Here is a 10,263-nt window from a genome sequence, read left to right as displayed (position 1 = left end):
GCAGTCAGATGCACAAGCACATAAATGGTGAAGTCACCTGAGTCAGTAGCTGTTTTTTCCTGAAGTCAAGCTTTCATTTACCCACATCAAAACAGGTGCTGCTCGTGTGGTTAACTGATGAGAGAAGCTGAAGTCTCTGTGTGACAGAGCTTCCTTGTTGACACCAGTGGGAAATGATTCAAAGATTAAACAACTGGTGTCATAAAGCATGAAGTGTTTTATGTGTTTAAGTTCAGTTTAACTGCTATTTGAATGTTGTGGACTGTTTTCCGCCATTAACAAAGAAAAGATAGACAGTGTCTGACTGCAGAGTCCAGAGAGTGCATGTCAGCAGACACTGAACATTAGAGTATGCTGAACTGGATCAAATTGATACTGAGAATGAAATAACATGATCTCATCAATTACAGTAATTTCCCTGCATTCTTTCTTTCTTTCTGGTTGTTTCTCTCCTCCTATTATGATCCCAGAACCTGTCTCTCTGCCCCTTCCTGCTTCCAGAGGGCCCTGCCTTCCCCTGCACCCCTTCCAGTTCCCAGATTGGTGGTGGCTGTTATCCAGCCAGTCCTAGTCCCGGTACCTCCCGCTTCTACTCCCAGGGTGAAGCCAGCCGAGGCCCAGTCCACTTTTGCACCCAGCAGCGCTGGCGTCCAGTTAGTTCCCGTGCCTGTCACTCCTCGTAGGGTGAGGGCGGCCAGGACACAACCCATCCTTGCACTTGTACCAGTTCCTTGGATTGGGATGGCTGCTGTTCAGCCAATCCCGGCACCCGTACCTGTTCCCAGCACTTAACATGAGTTTTGGTTCCAGCACACAGAGCAGACTATCCCAGCTGACGCCTCCGTAGTCTGCTGCAAGCAGACTTTGTCTCCACCATCTCGTCCTGCTTTGTCTCTGCTAGATGTTTCTGCACTATTTGGTCCTGCTCCACCTGACCCAGAGGTCTGCAAAAAGCCATGACATGGCTGACCACCTGCTAAAAAATGCTGCCGCTAGCCCTCTGTCAAGCTGTCTCCATTGCCTCTGTCTAAAATGTCCCATCACTGGCCATGCGGCCAGCCTCTAGATCACATGTGTCAAAGTCAAGGCATTTGCGGGCCAGAGTTATTATGGCCCCCGGGATGATATTTGATTAGTATTAGAATCGGCCCGCAGGTCACAGCCACCTGCTGGGGTTTTGCACTCAACAATACTCCATTCCCCACAATGCAATGGAAGCCCGCGAACTCACTGCAGCACTGGAAGTGGGACTCGGCTTCATTATTCATCAGCATTCAGAGCAGTCAACTTTCAGCAACTCCCCTCCTCAATAATGGCTAAACGCAATGTGTACGGTGAGCACAGGGAATTTCAAGCCAGGTGGGAGGCAGAGTACATGTTCACGGAGGTAAAAGGCAAACCTGTTTGTCTTCTGTGTGGAGAAAGTGTGGCTGTAATAAAAGAATCTAATCTAAGAAGGCACTATGAAACCTCTAAGAAACACAAAGACAAGAATATGGACACGGAACAAAGGCTACAGAAGGTGGAAGAATTAAAACGAGGTCTTAAGTCCCGGCAGGCTTTGTTCACAAAAGCAAAATCACAAAGCAAGGCTGCTGTCAAGGCGAGTTTTCTTGTGGCAGAAGAAGTTGCAAAATCAGCCCGACCATTTAGAGAGGGAGAGTTTATCAAAAACTGTATGCTTAAAGTTTGTGACGCAGTGTGCCCAGACAAAAGGCAGCTATTTTCAAACGTGAGCCTGAGCAGAAACACCGTTGCTGAACGTGTAAACCAGCTGTCCACCAATCTAAAAGAACAGCTTGTGGAAAAGGGAAAAGATTTCATTGCATATTCCCTTGCTGTGGATGAGAGCACTGACACAACTGACATTGCCCAGTTGTCAATTTTCATTCGTGGAGTGGACTCCAGCCTGACCGTAACAGAAGAGTTTTTGGCGTTACGTCCGATGCATCGCACGACTACAGGACAAGATCTGTATGAAGAGGTATCCAGATGTGTAAATTAGATGGGACTGTGTTAGAGTGAATTGTTAAATGTTTGTCATTTTTATGCTTACCATCCATTTCTAACCCTTCATGACTAAGAACCTTCACAGACACATCCATTTCTACATTGTTTAACTGTAGGATGAAAGAAATTCCACAGACCCCTCCCCAGATTCTCGGGGTTCTGGTTGGGGGGGCTGTAATGTTTTATTGCAGATACATCCTATCTGGAGGATCTACTTCTTTTGATGTAAGCTTCCTGCGTTTACGACCCTTTGGTCAGCAGGAGGTCTCTCACCCACACACAAACACACACACACACACACACACACACACACACACACACACACACTCCTACTTACATATAGAAGTTCACAAATAAACATACAAAGCCTTAGAAGCATGTGGGCGTTGATTTGCTGTGTTTTGTGTGAACTGTCTCTCAATAAAAGGCAGCGAGAGGAGGCCATCATCGGGGTCATTGTCGTGCTGGACACAGATGAGAGGCCTCCCTTGCGCAAGTAATCGATCAAACACTGTTGCCTTGTTTTTCTTTCATGGGAATAAGTCCTGGATACAGCGGGGTCTGAGTTTAGACCCAACATTTATTTGGTCCTTCGAGAGCCGGATCCTAACACATCGCATTCACCGAGGAGAGGGAGAGGACGCCACCGCAGTCTGCTAGCAGCCATCGTCTGGGACGATTGACGAAAGCCCTAGTACTTTGCTTTGTTCTAGGCAGGACAGTTTGCGCCTGAACTCCCCTCGGGATAGATGGCGATTGACGGGAACCAGAGACTCTTCCCATGAACGGAAATAACACGAACAGTGAGTAGAAAAGGCCTTATGAGTCACTGAGACTGCGCGGGCAGACACGGGTCCAGGGGAGCGCTGGTTGCGTGGATTTTACGCGAACCTAAAACAATAGAGAGCGGCTACGTGACCGTGCGGTTTCTCGCAGGTACGGGAGTGAGCCAGCCATGCGGGAAGGTTGCAGGCTACTAAAGAAACGGCTCCGTAGCTGTGCGGTTTCACGCGAGTACGGGAGTGCGTTGGACTGTGCGTTTAGGACGCAGGTCCATGAGAGCTGTGCGTGCAGACGCAAGCGATAGGCCTATGTTGTGTGTGTGCGGGCCAGATGTGGTCTGCGTGAGTGTGGCTGATTGTTGTTTTGTAATGGAGACTGAGTAAGTCTGCCTTGAAAGAGGATGAAATACACTGCAAAGTTTTTATTGGGCAGCACATGGTGTGTGGATCATTGAAGAATGAAGTGAAATTGTGCTCTAAGCAGAAGTGAGTGTGAGCGTGTCTGACGTCACGGTGTGTGTGAAAAGGTATCCAGCTGGGGCAGACGTGATTCTTCAGGTCACCTGCCCAGCGGACAAAAAGACATAAAATAGTTGTGTTGATGAATGATAGCGCGAAGAGTGTTTGGTGTTTCTCAGCCTGAAACAGCTGTAATGCTTCTTTCTGTTTTGGAAAGGAGGATAGTTTAACAAAAAAAACACAGACAGAGAGAGATGTGTGTTGTTTTAAGCAGTGATGAGAATAATGAAAATGTGATGAGAGGAACACAAAAACATACAGAAATGCATTAACTATTCTAACCCTACATGAATATACACAATAAATGATACTCATGAAGACCAGACAGCATCTTAAGCATGAGATTCTGTTTGTCATCTTGTCCAAGTCACTAGTAAGATGAAAGTGATACATAGACTAGTGGACTGAATATTATAGGAGGACAGATGACCGCATCATAGAGGAGGAAACAGAGTGCTGATGAGGGGTCTTAAATGAGTGAGCTGATTGTGAGTTTCTGGTGTGTGAAGAAGTTTTACCATGGCACACATTTGGTTACATGAGGAGAAACCTATTATGTGATGAGACAACAGGGTTATGCTGTATGTTGTGTGTGGCTGATTGGATGAATGTTTGAGATTAAACTAGTTGTTGATTTGTCTTTTGTTACTAAGTTGAGCCTGCCAAATGGGTTGTTACGATTTATCCCCCTGGCATGAAGAACACGTGTCATGACTTAACAAGGCCTTTCTTTCCTTTGCTTTCCTTTATTTTCTTTCCTTTCCTTTTTATTTTGTTACTTTCATGGTGCACTGAAAGTTTCGTTTGATGATCTCTGTTTGAGCAGAGATGCACAATTAGAACAGAAGCGTTATACGACTCGTCGTCGAGAAAACTGTTGCGAAAGTGAGCTTCTCCAGTGAGCTTGGGAGAAAGCCTGTATAGAATTAGTTAAGATGTACATGAGGATTACTCTAACAGAGAATGGTCTGACTCGTTGAGATTATATATGTTAGAGCATTTAGAGTTCTAGTCTTCTGCAGTGATGATAGAAAAGCAGAAGAGAGAGCATATTAGCAGATTAGATGCTTAAAATGTTTAAAAGTATAGAAGTCTTGAGAACAAATGATCTGCCAGATGATTCTGTTTCTCCGCAGGAGCAGAGTCTGAAGTCTGGAGATTGGATGTTGATAAGGCCATGGAGAGGAAGTGCTGGTCCAGTCCAATGTGGGAAGGTCCCTATCGGGTGCTGCTGACGACGACCACAGCAGTGAAGATCGCTGAAAGGAACACTTGGATACATCAAGCACACTGCAAGAAGGTGACACACATCCAGGCCAGCTCGGGGTAAGTGGCAGGATGTCCGGGTACAAAGGGGGGGGAAAGCCTCCAGGGCCCCTCGTCTCAATCCGGTGAAGAAACCAACTGAGCCACAGGTACTCATCAAAATGGCTGAGAATGTGCTGTGTGCCTTCTTGTGCCTGTGGACCCAGAGTGGGATGACAGGAGCGCACTGGGACAGAGCAAACTACACCCAGTACCCACATGGGGTTTTCAACAACTACTGGTGGCAGTTTAAGAACACAACCGCTCACATAAAGAACAAGACCAATGGTTATGCTTGTGATGCCACTGGCTACACATTCTTCTGGACTGTGGCCATATAGCATCACTGAGAGCGAGACAGTTTGTTTGGTTGCCTTGGCAACACATCCAGAAGTAAACATACTTGGAACACTACCAACTTTTCAACTGCTCTGAAACTGACTGGACGGTTGATTGACCAGTAGCTGGAACGGTGAACTGTTCTGGTACGACAGACCTGCTAGTCTGACTCCAAGTATCTGACTTACTGCAGGACATTGAACAGCTAAATGAACGGGAAACAGGCCAGTTACCTATGTGTATGAAGGGCTATGGATTAGTCCAAGTTGGAGATTTACCATGGAATTTGTGCAACGTCACCTATTCTTTGTGTCCTCTGCAAGAAGGATGCAAACAGAGAAGCCTTTTGTCTACATTTACATCATGAACACTTTTCTAAGCTGGTTGAGGCTTTGAGCCAAGAAGATCAAAACAGCTTGATCCAATTTCCTTTACAAAGCTTTTCCTGTGATGACAATGGGACAGGAGAAGAGTTGTAAATGCAGATAATTCACCAGTTGACTCTAACCCCCACAGGATGCCCACAGTGAGAAGATCTGGGGGTTGATAAGAAGGGTGTTAACCAGGCTACAGCTTTGAAGTTAGCTGAGAGCCACATGGACAAACGATAAAGTCAACTGATGTGTTTGAATGTCTATGTCTGTATACAGTTGGATTGTAGTGACATATGATTTTTGAGTATGTTGATTATTCTTTTTGACTGTTACATTCAGTTGTTTACTTGCAGGAATACATAATGAATCACACGACAGGAGCAGATGCACCACAAGGCTGGAGAGCTTGGTGAATGTCTGGTCTTTGGTGGCATCTTCTTTTGAAAATATTATGTATGTTTTTGGACTGTTGACATTTGATTTGCTTATGTATAGGATGCATTTTACAGTTTATAAGATCAATGCTAACTAAAATGATTTATAATACATTTGTTAATTATGTACTTTTACAACAATATGAATTGAATGAAATGAATGACATGACAGAAGCCTGTGTATGAATGACGCCTGCGCTGAAATTGTCAAGCAAGAGGTGCATGGCTAAGAATATACTACACAGGAATAATTTGGAGCATAAAAATCACAAAACAGGAGGGAATGTTGGAGTGAATTGTTAAATGTTTGTCATTTTTATGCTTACCATCCATTTCTAACCCTTCATGACTAAGAACCTTCACAGACACATCCATTTCTACATTGTTTAACTGTAGGATGAAAGAAATTCCACAAACCCCTCCCTAGATTCTCGGGGTTCTGGTTGGGGGGGCTGTAATGTTTTATTGCAGATACATCCTATCTGGAGGATCTATTTCTTTTGATGTAAGCTTCCTGCGTTTACGACCCTTTGGTCAGCAGGAGGTCTCTCACCCCCCCCCCCCCCCCACCCACACACACACACACACACACACACACACACACACTCCTACTTACATATAGAAGTTCACACATAAACATACAATGCCTTAGAAGCATGTGGGCGTTGATTTGCTGTGTTTTGTGTGAACTGTCTCTCAATAAAAGGCAGCGAGAGGAGGCCATCATCGGGGTCATTGTCGTGCTGGACACAGATGAGAGGCCTCCCTTGCGCAAGTAATCGATCAAACACTGTTGCCTTGTTTTTCTTTCATGGGAATAAGTCCTGGATACAGCGGGGTCTGAGTTTAGACCCAACAGACTGCCTTGGGAAAAACTCATGGGTTTGACAACAGACGGAGCACCCGCGATGTGTGGACACCGGAGTGGATTGGTGGCAAGGATACGTGAGAGGATGCGGGACGAAAATGTCACAAAGGAGCTGACAGCTTATCACTAGATAATACACCAGGTGTCGTTATGTGGCAAAGCCTTGAAAATGGGACATGTAATGATAACGCGTGCAGTTAACTTCATCAGAGCCAAAGGTTTAAATCACCGCCAGTTCAAGGCATTTCTGGGCGAGTTAGATACAGAGTATGGTGACTTGCCCTATCACACAGATGTGCGATGGCTAAGCCAGGGAAAGGTGCTGCAAAGATGTTTCGAGCTTCGTGAGGAGATCTGTCTGTTCATGGAAAGCAAAGGGAAAGACACAACAGAGCTTCGAGATGAAACATTTATATGTGAAATGGCCTTTCTGTGCGACATCACAAGCCATCCTAATGTGATGAACCTGCAACTGCAGGGATGGGGGCGTGTCATTTCTGATATGTACAGTACGGTGAAGGCGTTTAAAACCAAGCTGAGTCTGTGGGAGACGCAGATGCAGAAAGAAAACCTGAGCCAGTTCCCCAGCTGCCAGACCATGAAAGAGAATCTCTCTACCGCTGTGTTCCCAAGGTCACGGTTTGCCGATAAACTCAACATACTTGCCGCTGAGTTCCGACGCCAATTTGCTGACTTTGAAGCTCAAAAAAGCAGGTTTGAACTACTTGCCAATCCTTTTGGAGTTGATGTGGACATGCGCACCACCAAACTTCCAAATGGAGTTGATTGAGCTCCAGTGCAATGACATACTGAGGGAAAAATATGAGAGGGTGGGTGCCGCTGCCGCTGAGTGAGCGCGTTTCATCCCGGACACAATGCCTCAGCTGCGCATCCAAGCTGCCCAGATGCTCTCCATGTTTGGCAGCACATACCTGTGTGAACAATTGTTCTCTTTGATGAAGCTAAACAAAACATCACACAGAATGTTTACTGATAAACACTTTGACTCAATTCTGAGGATTTCCTCAGCTCAGAGCCTGACCCCGAACATTGATGAACTCGTACAAAAGATGAGACACCACCAAGTATCAGGCTCAGACAAGTGAGCATCGCAGAACATTTACGTATTTTTAGTTTTTAATTCAGTTAATTTTTTTACATTTGTTTCTACAAGATATGAAATTTCTTTGAAGGAAGTATTGTTTTGTCTGTGTGCCATACATTTGTGTATTTTATCTTATTGCATTTTATTTATTTATATTTATTTTTCACTTAATAGACTCAGGGAAAATTGCAGATAAGAGCCATGAGAAAGAATACAACTGATTTGATTTTGTTTTTTCAATTTTCTCTTTTTACTATTGGAAAGCAGTAATTGGTAGGATCATAGAGCAGCACAATATTGCACTTTCAGTTTATAATGCATGTAATTTCATTTATGCATTTATCTTGATATTAAGGAGCAGAATTTGTTTATGAATGGCATTTACTTTTTTGCTGTTTGCCTGTTGAAAATGTTTTCTTTCGAAATAACAGAGCCATCAGAAAATATCGCTTTATTCATTTAATGTACAGGGCATGTGATTTTTCTTTGAAGGAAGTTTGTTTTTGTCTGTGAGCCTGTTGAAAAAATGTTTCCACTTGAAATTATTGTCAGAGCCATAGAAAATATTGGATTATTCATTTAATCATTAAATAATATACAGTACACTGTTAGGTCTTGGTTCAATAGGTTATGTGTAGTCATTTTAATATGTTTTAATAAACATTGAACCAGTCCGGCCCTCAGCTTGTAGCAAATTTGTTTTTTTGGCCCTCTGATGTATTTGTGTTTTTAAAGGGATGCCAAATGCTGTCATTTTTCTGTAAAGCAAATTTACCTTGCCTTTGGGTATAAATAAAGTTACCTTGACCTTGACCTTGTCTTTGACATCCCTGATGTAGTGAGACTGAGTACGTGAGCTGAAGCTTTAGTTTAGTTAGTGTCTGTAACATGACGACTGAACATGAAGGCAGATGACCTCTTTTCATCAAACAGGAAACCACAGCTGCTCACTGTGTTTAGCACCGCTTCTTCTGATTGGTTCTGTTATGTAGACAATGTTTCCTCTATTAAGAACAAGTTTTCCATTATGTGGACAGAGTCAATAATCGTCCTGTGTCTCTCAGGCCTTGCAAACCTTTTTTTTTTGACTTTCATTGTTTTGTTTTCAAATTTATAAGTTCCCATCAGTCACAGTTTGGGTCAGTTTAGGCACCAAACCATAAACAAGCATGTCAGAAATAAATCTACATTAGTAATGCATAAATATTAAACCACCAGGATCCCTATGTGGACTGAGAACACTGACTGATAATCACCTGCTGAGGAATGTTTTTTCCAGCTTTATCTTTTCAACTAAATGACTAAATGACTTTTATTTGGTACATAAGTTACATGCATGCATAATGCACTGAAAGAGATTCCTTTGTGGTACTAAAGTAGTAATATTTACTGATGTTCAATGCTGGCCCTTTGAATCTAATATACATATACATATACATACATATATACACACACACACACACACACACACACAAATATATATATATATATATATATATGTATACATATATATATATATATATATATATATATATATATGTATACATATATATATATATATAAATCATCAAGTGGAAAAGAAGCGAATCTCAGTCTCTCTAAGTCCAGGTGGAAAGGCTCGCCATCTATTTTACCAGAGGAATCCACCTCAGGAACAATTCAGCATACAAAAAAAACCTGACCTGTCAACAGACAGGGTCAGAAGAGCAATTCAAATATTAATTATGCTGTTCTAGCTATAATTCACAACTTAGGATTTTGTTGAAATCACATTCAACATCAATTTGCAATTAAAACACTCAAATTTGCAAAAATAAAACATCTCTCTTACACAAACTATGCATTACGCCAAGTAAAGTCAGTGCATATGTGACAATTATTAATCAGACAATTGAAATGAATTCAGTTTCTCAATGCTAAAATGTGAAACAGACGTGAACTAACTGAGACATATAACGTGCTCACCGATCTCAGTGCATCACGGCTGAAGACAATGGTATGGTGTCTCTCGGTCGGAAAATGCGGGGCTCTAAATAATATAACAGGACATGTTGTTTTCTCTTTCATAACAGCAATACGACATGAAGGAAAATAAACATAATTTGCGCTTCAAGTGTTACCTTACTTCTGGAAGCAGATTGAGATGAACTATCAGGCATAACAACTAGAGCTAATGAAGGCTAACAGTTTAGCTCCACGGGGTACTTTCTAAAGTTGCCAGAAAACTGCGACATTCCCTATTTACTAACTGTGGCTACTTTTAACATGAAAGGTAGCTGATAACCAGTGAACTTATGTGCAGCCCAGTTGGTTGCAACTTATATCTAATACTTTTTCCAGCTCGAAAGCTTCAGTCTCTCTTTTCTCGTGCCAGCACGCGACTACCTCCACACATAACAGCGAACGCAGAGCACGGAGGATTTTGAATTCAATTCTGGATTTAACAGGAAGCCAATGAAGGGAAGCCAAAACAGGGCCTATCCACTGACTGATGGCCACAATGAGTGTTCTTCCTATCCTATGCCTT

At 42.9% G+C, this 10,263-nt stretch overlaps 1 pseudogene; it reads left to right on the top strand.

Annotated features, from left to right (window-relative positions):
- The first annotated feature begins 1,312 nt into the window (after window positions 1-1,312).
- Window positions 1,313-7,737, top strand: LOC134621302 (general transcription factor II-I repeat domain-containing protein 2A-like; annotated as a pseudogene).
- The last annotated feature ends 2,526 nt before the right edge of the window (window positions 7,738-10,263 follow it).

The sequence above is a fragment of the Pelmatolapia mariae genome, linkage group LG3_W, assembly GCF_036321145.2.
Source record: "Pelmatolapia mariae isolate MD_Pm_ZW linkage group LG3_W, Pm_UMD_F_2, whole genome shotgun sequence".
Taxonomy (NCBI): domain Eukaryota; kingdom Metazoa; phylum Chordata; class Actinopteri; order Cichliformes; family Cichlidae; genus Pelmatolapia; species Pelmatolapia mariae.
This window is presented reverse-complemented; position numbering and strand designations above follow the sequence as displayed.